At 38.8% G+C, this 12681-nt stretch overlaps 1 protein-coding gene across 4 annotated transcripts in view; it reads right to left on the reverse strand.

Annotated features, from left to right (window-relative positions):
• Nucleotides 1–8493, reverse strand: part of zfyve9a (zinc finger, FYVE domain containing 9a) — a 56745-nt gene extending 48252 nt beyond the window's left edge. For 3 of the 4 annotated variants that reach the window (XM_041803712.1, XM_041803715.1, XM_041803714.1), the window contains exon 1: nt 8216–8492. The gene's annotated coding sequence lies outside the window, so the exon portion shown is untranslated. Of the gene's footprint in view, nt 1–8215 lie in introns of all 4 variants that reach the window. The other variant, XM_041803716.1, reaches the window with a different exon arrangement.
• Nucleotides 8494–12681: the final 4188 nt, after the last annotated feature.

A 12681-nucleotide genomic window follows, 5' to 3' on the forward strand; every position in this document is an offset into this window, starting at 1 on the left:
ATATCTTAAAAATGAATTGACTCCTGTGTAAGTCTGTGCTGTCTTTAATGTTTTGGAAGCCAAAATAAGTCCACTTATCCGCTCTGAATGCAGTAGAAGCTGTACTGCAGCAGTAGGCATGAGCAACCAGCTGGCTCAGACCGGAAGTCTTGCGTGATCTCCATAGACTGTAGAAAGAATTGAATTGTTTTTAATAGACTTTGTGTTTTAGTCGTTGCACAAACAGTACATTAGGAAGTGTTGCCACTGCCGATATGGTTTTCTACATTTTTGTGTGCACTACGATTGTATAACACTATGTGTAAAAGGTCAAATTAAAAGTAGTAAATGTACTTCATAAAATTGCTAACACTGACTAAAATGAGACCTAGGTCAATATTCTATTTTTAAATCAAGTGAACTACAGTTGTTCCTCATTCACTACAGTCATGTTCAAGCCTCCAGTGTGAGCCAGACATGCTAATAATGAAATGGCCTTACAGATTCCTAACATGATAAACTATGGCTGGCTGGACATCCAGGCATGGCAGCAAAAGTAAATAAGACAAGGACATAAACAGCAAGGAAGCTCGGGCATAGCAGAATGCTTAAATGGTTCATTGAGTCCATGCTGTCAGGACAAGACTCTGTTTCCTGTTGTTGTTTCCTGTGAAGGGGCTGCATTCACTTCCTCAACCATCAGAAGGAATTCCTTCATATTCAGAAAGTGCACCAACAGCTTTCTTTTGCTTTCATTTACAGGATTTTGAAGGCTCTCTTGAATAATACACGTCTGTCTTAACTACGTCTTCCTTTAGAATCTTGTCCTGTTTTCTTTTGACTTCTAATTATAATTGTCTGAGATCTGCTCTCTACATTAGGATTCAATTACACACATACAAACAAAATTGCTGTGTTCCTCCAGGTTTTGACATTAGACCCCTTTTACTGCGTACAATATAATATGTCACAGTAAAGAAATGGCAGGAAAAATACTCTTAATAGCGGATCTTAAGTGCACCATTTTCAAGATTCTGGTTGCGTACTGGCTGCCTTGCTGGCATGGGGCCCCTTAATGGTCCCATCATAATGTAAACCTCATTCCAGCTGGGCCTCTTGCTGTGACGAGTCAAAATAACCTGAGAGTGACCCTGCATTTCTGTTTTCAGTTCTGAATAAAAATCATGCTTTCAAGTGTACATACTCGGTCTCTATCTTAACCCAGGTTAAAAGTGGCTGCTAGATGACAGTATACAGAGGCTAACCAACTCAGACTATAAAATCTCGGAAAATATGATGATAAACTGCTCTATATCAGAAATAAGCTTAATCCATAAAGTCCCTTAATAGTGTACATACAATAACTTACATTAAAAATCACTGTATAAAAGTATCACCATTATAACAAGGATGAAGAAGCTTATCTCAAATTGCTAATGCCGCTTGCATATTCACTTTGTTGTAATAATAGTTTTTGGTAAACTGCTGAGGTCAGCCCTACACATGGTAATGTCTGTGTCTGAGTAAGTAACAGTAAGTAACTGAGTAAGTTACGCTAATTTGTAAGCCATAGAATACAGAGTTGCATTTGCTTTTACTGAATGCTGTCGGTCATGGCCGCCTCCACTGTGTTCACTAAAGCCATACGTACAGAGTTGCTCTATGGGCGGGGTTTACTTGTGCTGCAAGTCCTCTAATGACTGCCTCCACTGCCCTAAATACTCAGGTATAGCTTTAGCATGGCCTCCGTTTCACCAGAACTGGACCACATTTCTGTATGACAAAGAATTAAACAACCCTATAAGCTTTTCATGTTGGGAAAGATTGTTTTCACTCTTCTGCTGACCTGCTTTGGCATGATTATGTGATAGTTGAGGGGGAAAGGGTAACATCTTGTGTACTCTGGCTACTGAGGGAGCAGTTAGCTCTGAATTAATCAAGGCAGCACTTTGTCAAAACTGGACATTTCTTTATTAAAAGAAGCGAAGACAGCAACACTAAAAGCTTTCTGTAACAGAAAGGGTGTTTTTGCTCTTCTGCCAAACCGCTTCAGCGTGCGTGTGTGCTAGTTAAAGGGGGAAAGGGTCACTTGTGCTTGTATACAACGACTGCTAGCCGAACGTTAGGTCAGCCTTAGCCAGACCAACGCATTTCTTCATCACAGTTAGTGCTGAGAGGAGCACAGAAAGCTTTCTGTGACAGAAAACCCCGCTTTGGCATGACAATGTGATAGTCACGGGGAAAGGGTTAGTTGTTGTACACAGCTAATGAGTTGCTGTGTCCCAGCTAACGACTCTACCAGGCCTGCTAGTCATTAGCTGTGACTGAGCCGCAGCGGTGCTTTTGTCTGAACCAGACAATGTGTCTAAATCCAAATGAGTGCAGAGAGCAACACTGAAAGCTTTCTGTGACAGAAAAAAATGTTCTCGTTCCACTCCCGGTCTGTTTCAGCATGGCTTTACGATCATGGCGGTGGGCTTGTCCCATTTACTCTACCATTAGCTGTTAGCTTGGATGTCGCAGTAGAACCGCTGCAGTTTGCTCCAATCTGGACCGCTGTTCTTGTTAAATCCAGAGCACAGAGCCACACTGACAGCTTGTCTTGTGGAGAGGAGAGGTTTTAGCCCTGTTCTTGTAGTGTTGTGGCCCCTTCACGCAGTAATAGCAAAGAATACAGAGAGCGTATTTACTTCTCTGTTCTCTACCTGCAGCTGCACCCACAGACAGAGAGAGAGGGCAACATGTAGCTTTTTACATTTCAGTAACCACTTACTATAACTTTGGCTAAAAATAACAAACTACTAAAAATCATGACAAATTCACTCTGCCAGAACACACATTTCAGTCAAGCATTTCAACAGGCATCCCAGATAGTTGCGGTCAGCCATATACTAGGTTTTAACCTAGTCTTGTTTCTTCCTAATTCTAATATTGTTACCTAGACTTCAGCATACCAGATACAGATTATTCCCCCAATTCATAGCTTTCAATCACTTGACAGTGGCAAAAGAAGCATAGAACAGTGGCAGCTACTGTTGACCACTATGTGGAGCTGCAGCACAGGCATTTTACATCTCCTCTTCAGAATGATTTATGTTTACATAACCTGTCAAATGCAGAAAATTGAGGTATTAACTCAAACCTTAAATTCTAGTCACTTTGGATCTTATAAAGCACATGGGCATTAATTCAACTGCTAAAATCCGAAACTTCAAAGCCAGAACTTAGCCTCAGTTTACATACCAGTATAACTCAGGTAAGTAGAGAATCTTTATCCTTACACCACAGCCTGGATGAAATTCCACAAAAGTGTGGACAGTTTTATGTATTAACAATGTCTTTAGGCCAATAATGCTACCATGAGGGAAGTAACAGACAAGAAATTCCTCATCATGACAGCATAAGTGAGTGCAAATAAGTTAACATTAATTACTTCACACTGCTTGGCACTGGATCACTGTCAGCTGTCACTTTCAGTCAGTGTTGTGGTGCTATAATGTTAGCTGAAAGGCATTAATATTATGCTCAAGTTAACCCAGTATTTTATGGCAAAATTAGGTTAAGTCATTTCAGTGCCACTGTATAATCCAATCTTTGTTAAGCATTCAGTTAAGCAACACCTGTCTTTCTTTAAAACAAATGATTAAAGCAAGCAGGTGGTAACAAAGACCAAAAAATTCCATGCAGTTGGCAGCAGGAAGCTTTACAGGGCTGCCCCCCGTTAGGTGTGAGCATTAGCCAGTACAAAACATGCATATAAGTAGAAAAACCCTGGCTGGTCATTATGCTGACTTTATTTGCATTAAACTCTCTGCTTTCACCACAATGTCATCATTTATTATGATACAATTTACCTTAAATATGGTGTTGTTGTGGTCAATAAATAAAGGACTCAGATAAGCCAATATTGTATTGTTGCTGTTAGGGATAAAGATCGCTTTTCAGACTTGCAGCCTTTTCTACACACTTGAAATAAACTAGAAAGCACTCGGAGAGCGCAGACCTCTGCCATTAGCCCTATCTCCAAATAGTAAAGAATCATTTAAAAAATTCCTGGATCCAGACGGTGATCCGGATCACTCCCAAAATCTAATCAGTTCTTCCTTATGCCATTTCTGACATTTCCTGAAAATTTCATCAAAATCTGTCCAGAACTTTTTGAGTTATGTTGCTAACAAACTAATAAACAAACAAACTAACAAACTAACTAACAAACCCTGCCAATCATATAACCTCCTTGGCAGAGGTAATAACTAAATCGTACAAATTTAAGGTCAACCATTTAGCAGTTATCTTTGGCTTTGAATCAGACTTTCTGATATGTTTGACATAAAGATCATCTGCTAAATCATCTTTTCATTAACTCATCTGCACATGCTTTGATAAAGCAAAGCATACGTTAAATTAAGTGGAAGCTTTTAATGAGAAGCCTGGCATTAAAATATCATGAATGCAGTGATTGCAGCCCTGACATATAACCTTGGAAATAGTGCTGACTGACATGAACATGCATGGCAAAACTGACATGAGCATGCATATATGGAAGATAAGGATTTTGCAAAGAAAACACAAGTTATAACAATGTATTTTACTTGCAAAAAAAATTGCATGTTATCATAATCAGCATTTAACTATTTGAGATATTAGACTTAGCCTCAGGTGTATTTTTTTCTTGTTCCTTTAGTGCTTCAGGGAGGTTATTTTGGCCCTATTCACACTTGTAGACTCCTGAGAAGTTTTTTATCTGACTTTACCCTACATACCCCCCCCCCCCCCCCCCGCCCCCCGAGACAGCTAAAAATGTTCAGAATAGTTAGACTGAAAAATTCTGTTTTCATTTGGATATGCAGCTCACCCAGGTAAATATTTCGGACTTTTGTCAAGTGTGAGCAGGACTGGACAGACTGAACAAAAACTTCTGCTGTGAGGGACAAGAGTGAACAAGCTAGTCAGGAAATCTTTTGAGTAGGGTAATCCTGTAATTTTTAGGGCTGCATTGGGGTAAACATCTTTGCACCCTAAATCATATTACACACTGTAGTTCTTAAAGTTCCAACAGGATACTGTGGGTGTACACTGATTTAGGCATCTCCAAAAACAAAAAACAAAAAAAAAGAACTATTTTGTCTATATTCGTTATGTCCTGAACATGTCACTACTAGGGCTGTAATGGTATTTTCACTTGTCCCAATCAGTGCACAAAGTCACAAAAGGTAATCACACATGGCCGTATTTCAATATGCCAATCTAGGTGGCAGTAACACTCAGAACTGTTTGCTAACCACTACTAAACAACTCACGAAGAGAAGGCAAATGAACCATTAAAACTGAACTGGGACCTCAAAACTGAGGTACAATCCAAACCATGACCTCTGTGAATTGTTACACCCATAGTCACAACTACTTATGAAGATAATCTTCTACTCTCATCTTCATCCTCTCTCACTGTGGATTTTTGATTTGGAAAATGTCAACAAAACCTGCTACTAGAGTGTCCCATAAGCCACTTTGTCTGACACTCACCCGATGACAGCAGTTGTAGGCATTAAAAATAACAGAAGAAAAGTATGTTCCTGCCGCTGATGGTTGTTTTGGCGTATGAGGGTCATATAGAGGCCCCAGTGTTGTTTGCAGTGTGTTTTATAAACAGTTAAAACTTCCCACTGAAGCCTTAAGTTAACATTTCATTTTGCTTCTAACCTTTTAACCTACATACTTTAGTTAAATATCAAAAGTTTGTCAGTAAATTAAAAATTATTAACATTATGAACCCAATCTGACACCATTCTATGTGATTAATTCTTTAGTTCAGACAAAAAGTTATGTTTTCAATGGCTCTTGTCATGTCTGATGTTAAATTTTAAAAATTCCTTTTAACGATCGGTCCAAGACAAATTAGCTGATAAATTTAAGTGGGATTTTGGAAAGGGATACTGCAAAACTTACTTTTTTGTTTAACTACAACTTAATACATGTTCAAGAAAAATGACTGAAAATTAATCAATGTAGAAAAAGTTTTACTTGGAGCCCAACTTTAAAAAAAAACTTTGATAACAGCTTTGAACATAGGAAATGATCATGAAATTCTAATCCTGCTTTATTGGCAACAAAGAAAGAAAATCAATACAGAAAGGCAAGTTGGAGCTCTACATTTAAAAAGCTGCATGACTCACTGGGGTTTTTGGGTTTAGGGAAATCTTTATTATTGGTTTAAGTTCTCTTCAGGAAAGTTTTAGTAGTTGTGCTAAACAGAAGCTTCTTTACACTTCCTTTTTTTCTCTTGAATCTAAAATCTTCCCAGGACGGCAGGCTCACATCCTGATAAACAGCGCTTTTATTTAGATCCATATCCGACACCACTGTGCTCCAGACGCCGTCTACTCAGGGGGAACAGAGGAAACCTCAAATGATCACTTCCTCTCTTTAAGAATGGACTGACATCACTTTCTCACTACATGATCGCATGACTGAGTGACACATCATTACGTAATGTTTGACGCCCAGACTGGGTGTACACTGGGAGTTGTCCACCTCTTCTTGTAAGTTTTCTGATATTTTAATTCCAAATCAATGCTGGAGATTTCCACATATCAAAGAAAAAAAATATCAAAGGAAAAACGTGCCACCAGTTTGTCTCCCTCAAAAGCTTCTACCTTTTTAAAAAAAGAAGCGATCATTTCTTTGAGGAGAGGTCAAAGGAGGTAAATCAGCAGAGATTTGAAGATGAAAAGGTAAAGAGGAGAGTTGCTCTCCAAAGAGCTGCTCACTTCACAGAAAGTGTCAAATGCTATTATGATCCCCTTTTCTTCCGTATGTTTTGATCTGCATTTAACCACTGCAAGACAGGAGGAAAAACTGCAAAAGGAGACAGGCTGCTTGGCTGCCATCGGGGAGAGATTAATACTTTCTGAAAGCATACAGTAACCTACATCTGGGAAGTCTCTGCACACATGAGAGCTCGCCTTCGCATGGCAGCCTGTTGGATCAGTCGACTCAATCAAGCCCTCCTGGGCTTTAACACCACTTGAAGAGGTAGTCAGATGTTTAATTCTCCTGCTGCAGGTAAAAAAAAAAACTCATCAAGTGTCCTTCATGTGTTTCACAGTCTGTCAGTTCAGGAAAGCTAGACCAGACATAAAATATGGGTGTTAAGAAGTCTAAGCTTTTCCAGTGATGTGAGTGTAACACGTTGATTTAATGTGATCTGGCTTTCTCTTTCCTCACTGATGATGACTATTCAAGGTGGCACTGGGTTGGGCTCCACTTCTGCATAAATCCGCCTTCCAGAGCCTCAATAAAGGCCTTGGGATTAAATGCTGAGGTACATGCAAAACACATCACCTCACCAAACCAACTCTCAAGAGCAAATAGATGACCATTAGCTTGGATTATACAACAATTAAGTGGCACCGTGTCTGTGCCTGCTGCCTACAGGCCAAACACAGCCTCAGAGGGTAAATGTTGTTCACAGGTACAGTGGTTAAACACATAAGGAAGTTTTCTGAGTTGATGAATTCAGCAGGTTAACACCAGAAAGCAACAGAAACAACAAAAGGTTAGGTGTGTTGGCCCCAGAACTTGTAATAGTTGTTAGCAATGCTGCTAGCTGTATTTCAGCATCAAATCCCCACTAAGGCCACGAATAAGTTTCCTGAACAGTTATCCCAAAGTCTACTGAGCAATGTAATAGTAATTTTCCCGCCTTGGGTGCACAAACACTACTAATACAGCAGCAAAATGGGCTGCATGCTTTAACAGGGGAGTGAAGTAGCTCCAACGGTTAAGCGGGTAGTCGCGCTTCGAGTGACGGCAGCGTCTTGCGGCTCTGACGGACAGACACAGCGTCATTGACTCGGTGGGCTGTGAGGCTAACGGCCAGCTCTAACGGTTGTCCGGGATTGTAAACGCTTTCCCACTCAGGTTAACTCGGTCCATTCTCAGAGTAACTCAGGATATTTTCTCTCCCCCGCACTGCTACCATTTTCGTGAATGTTTAGCAACAGCAGCTCGTATTGCAAGCGTTAACGTGTTGTGTAATTGACGTAAAATAGTGTTACCGTAACACCACCTCCACGGTATTCCTCATCGTTTAGCTAGCTAAAGAGACTATAAAATACCATAACAGCCATCCACTCTGACTCCAGCTTAGTTCACACTTGCCGTTGCAATGGCGGGGTGTAACATTGGAGCAACAACAGTGCTGTGAAACGTCAGGAAAACAATTTCAGATACTCACCGGAGGAATTCTCATCTTTACGTAGAGTCCCGCGGAGCCCCTCCGTCAGTATCCGTCATGCCTAATCGCCTTTGAAAGCTATTTTTGAGTATCCTCGTGTAGACCCTGCGCTGCCTGCTCAACTCAAACAGCGCAAGTCGGAAAGTACAGCCTGTAGTCTACCGTAGTTGTGCGACAGCACACAAGGATCCCTCCCCTAAGGTTTAATATTGGGAAAAATAAGGAGCAACGGCAAGACAACCAGAATCAAACTCCACCACTTCCCGTTGAATCTTTCAAAACAAAGTCCTGTTAGAAATCAGTAAGTATGGAGTCCTTCTGATGACATTGATGATTAAAAAAATAATGCATGGACATTTTTAGTTATTTTCATTTACAAAGTGCCACACATCATAAAATACAGACATACAGTAAGATTAACACTCCAATATCACTCTGGAACTTATTTTTCTTAGAGGGTGATTTTTTCTCACTTTTATTTTGTGATAGTTTTGTTCGTGTTGTTAAAATGGCATTATTTCTTGGAGATTTTTTTCTTGATTTTCTAACACCAACCGTGGAAATTTTGAAATCTGAGAAAAGTAAAACCACTGTATAGGCCTAGCACCTCTATATTCCAATATTGTGTTATATGGTCTAGCCTCCTCTAGTTATGGGAGAAGTATGCCGAAAGACAAACAGTTTCTTCGTTGCTCTAGAAGTCCTCTCATTGCTGCCTTCATGTTTGTTTTGCTGATGCGTCACTTGACAGAGGTCATGCTTGCACAAGTAGTCAGCATCTGTGAGAACATGGAGTAAGGCACATGTAACGGTATCCTGTTTACCTCTGACTCCTCCATGTGGCACAATAACATCTCTCGAAATTGGTAAAATGTCTGATCCCAAGTTTTTAAAACTGGGATGTGATGTGAACATGCTCAACCTGATCAAAACTGGGGTACTCAAATGCATGTTAACTCACTTATCAAGAAGTGTCTACTAAATCATAGAGTTGCCACTAAATAATAACTGGTGGCAACCGAAAAATTAAGTTGTGGTCACAATGTGATTAAATCATGCCTGATATTGTGTGGCCATGAGGTGGTAATGTGTAGCATCAAGGTAATAGTGAGATAATCATTGTTAGTCATCTAGACTGATAATTGCTGCCTTAGTTTTGTCTCTACTTTCATCACCTTAAGCAAAATTATTTAAACTTATATTTATCCTTCTTATGGATCATGTAAGTGTAGGTGTGTGCTCTTCTTTGCCCTTTGTGATGAATCAGATATAAACTTTCACTTTTTTCACAAACCAAGTCACATTTATTATATATATTAGATTAGTAAAGTTACCAATGCAACTATGTGCAGACAGAATCATTGTTTTTTATTCTGTCTTGATTATACTGATGAAACTTGAAGCTAAAGCATATAGGCCTAAAGTAATTTCTTTAAGTGCAAGAAACTCAAACTGTTGTCTATTAAAACAAAAATATATTAAATGTTTTTCCTTTAATATATTTCTGTAATTTTGTTTTCATAAGTTTCAGCCAATCCTTTTTATACTTTTGGCTTAACATTTATCTTGCACCAAACACTTGTAGGCTTGCTCTCAATCTCATATTCTACTTGTAAAGTGACTATGAAGATGTCTTGCCTTGTACTTTCAATATTTTACCTCTATATAAATGGATTCCCCTGCCTTTGCACTCCTATTATTTTTGTTCTCCAGCAAAGCGTTGTACCTGAGCTCTTATTTTCAATCCACCCACTCTCCGTTTCCGGTTTTGTCGTTGCTTTCACTGTGCACCTTGACGCAGCTCCTCCAGCTCCTGCACCGCGGTCCAGCCGCAGCAGCAGCAGGGACATTTTGGCTCAAACCTGGCCGAGGGTGGTGCGCTGAACCCCCGGGGCGGGTCCGCAGCTCTGTCCCGCTCACGGCACGACTCACTTGAGCCAAAATGGCACACTCATCCCCCCGCCCCCGGTAACCTTGTCAGACCTCTCCAGCCTTGCGGAGAGTGACAGCAGCGGCCCATTGATCAGCACGATGCAGCACAGCAGCGTCAGAGCTGATCAATGAAACGGGATGTGACAGTGTTGGAGGGGATGTAGTGATGTGTACAACCCACCCAAACTCTGTTAACCCCTCCTTCTCTACAGACATGTTGAACATTAAATAAAAATAGCGTTTATTTTCATTATCGGTTAAATGGCTAAATTTAAGTTAAGAAAGCCCCAAGTTTATTGGAAACTAAAATAATACAGTGCTGTTAACTTATTTCATGTCACAAGCAAAAACTAATGATGGCAGTAAAGATAGTATATGGAAGGTTATTTGTTTGGAAGTAACAGCTTTGTCTGTTTTTTTCAGAATGGACAAAAATGGACTTGATTAGTAGTTTTTAAAAGGTATTAATTATACTTAAAGTTCTCTTTTTTAAAGCTCCTGTCAGTATCTTTTTAATGGTAATAAAACAGAACAAAAAATACCAAGGCCTCTGTTTTAACAATAAAGGCAATTAATACTATCAGAGAGAGTATTTACTGTATATATGTACTAAAAAAAAACAAAAAATCTGAAATTTCTGCCACAGGGTAGATGTCAGATGAGGTGATTTGCAGTCTGACATGATAACCTTTTTAAATGATGCATAGTGAGATGCATTTTTAACACAAATGGCAACCTCAAGTGTTCTGCATTTGCAAAATTATTTGCTGATTGTCCGCATACTCACATACATAGCGCTTTAGAAATGCCAGTTTTTATCAAGAAAGTCTGGCTGCATTCCATCTCTTACAGCCACTCTTTCAGACCGTTCATCTGAGACGATATGTATCTCACAACAGAAATACACGCTATAAGTTTCGAAATAAAATCACATTAAACTTCCGTTTTGATTGGGGTAAGGGTCAAGTTAAGGGTTAGGAAACCAAGAGTTAAAATTAAAACTCTGATCTGAAAAAGCTATTTACGAAACATTTAATAAAACCAAGTAAAGAGTCTGATTACAGGAAAAAAGCTTGTCCTCCATAAAAAAAATCATTAAAACAAAGCAAGGATATCCTCCATAGCTCTGTTAGCCCCACAAGTTACACAGATAATCTAACTTTATAGCTTGTGTTGCTGAAGTAGCTTAGGCTAGGCTCACAAAGCAGCTACTTCACCATATTATCTATGTAGCTAAGTTAGCTTCAGTAACATTTGCTAATGTTCATATTGTTAAAGCTAATTTACATATAAATAACATAGACATGTAGCTTACATAGCTAAAGCTAAGCTCACAAAGCAGCTACGTAAGCTACATAGATGGGTTATCTACATAGCTACATTTGCTGAAGCTCACATTGCTAAATCTTACTCTGTTAAACTGGCTTATCCAGTTACATTTATTTTATAGCTAGCATAGCTATGTTAGCTTTAGCTAAAGCTTAAAAAGCTAAAGCAAGCCACCATTTATGCAAATTTTAAATCAGGTCTTTACATAATTTCATCTCGTATTCGACATCTGACCTTTAATATATATTTGGTCAGTCTGTGATGTTTGCAATATGGTTTTTTATTTAATGTAACAGCCTGACTTTACGAATAAAGTTGAATTAAAAAAGCAATCTAAAACTGTAAAAAAAAAAAAAATATATATATATATATATATATATATATATATATATATATATATATATATATGCCGGAATTTGCCAGTACTATATATATAGTACTGGCAAATTCCAGCACTTCTGTTCTGACAGAGATGGTGTCTCAAATGGTCTGTGAGAGTGGCTGTCCGAGATGAATGATCTAATACTAGACCCCTCGTTTGTATAGCAGAAAATTAGCATGTTTTCAGCCTGGTTTAGATGTGGTTTGAATAGCTTGTCTATATTGGCACACACTGGGCAGAGATGTTTTTGGTTTATTTTAACAACCTTGGTTTCTGATATGACAACCCTCATTAATAGGCTTCCAAAGTCCCTATTAGCAACAAGGTGAGTTATGTCAGAGACTTTGTCCATGTTTATATAAAGTCTATGGTTAGGCATGAAATAAAAAAAGGACATTTTTCCATCAGAAAAAAAAACAAAATTTCCTCAAAGGAGTTTTAAATGTGATGCACTTTCTTAAGTATCATTGCAGCACTAGTGCATAAGAAAATACATTTAAGGAGCAAAAATGGAAAAATAAATAGTTGTGTAGTGAAAGTAAATGAAGTTTGGGAAATGTAACTGTGCTGCTTTGTAGAATTAAGTTAATTTACCTTGCAGAGAATTGTATTACACAAGAGTCCAGATATCTTTGAATACAGGGAAGTGTAAAGGAAGAGGCCCACTGTGGGGCTTTTTCTAGGCTTATCTGTTTATGCTATGAGCATGAGCTACAAATATTTTACATACAAAGGACTCTGTGATAATTTCAGATGTGTTCATGATAAAAGATATGTGGAATTTAACACTGCTGATATATAAAATATAATAAATAAACATTAG

The sequence above is a fragment of the Cheilinus undulatus genome, linkage group 13 (assembly GCF_018320785.1).
Source record: "Cheilinus undulatus linkage group 13, ASM1832078v1, whole genome shotgun sequence".
Classification (NCBI taxonomy): domain Eukaryota; kingdom Metazoa; phylum Chordata; class Actinopteri; order Labriformes; family Labridae; genus Cheilinus; species Cheilinus undulatus.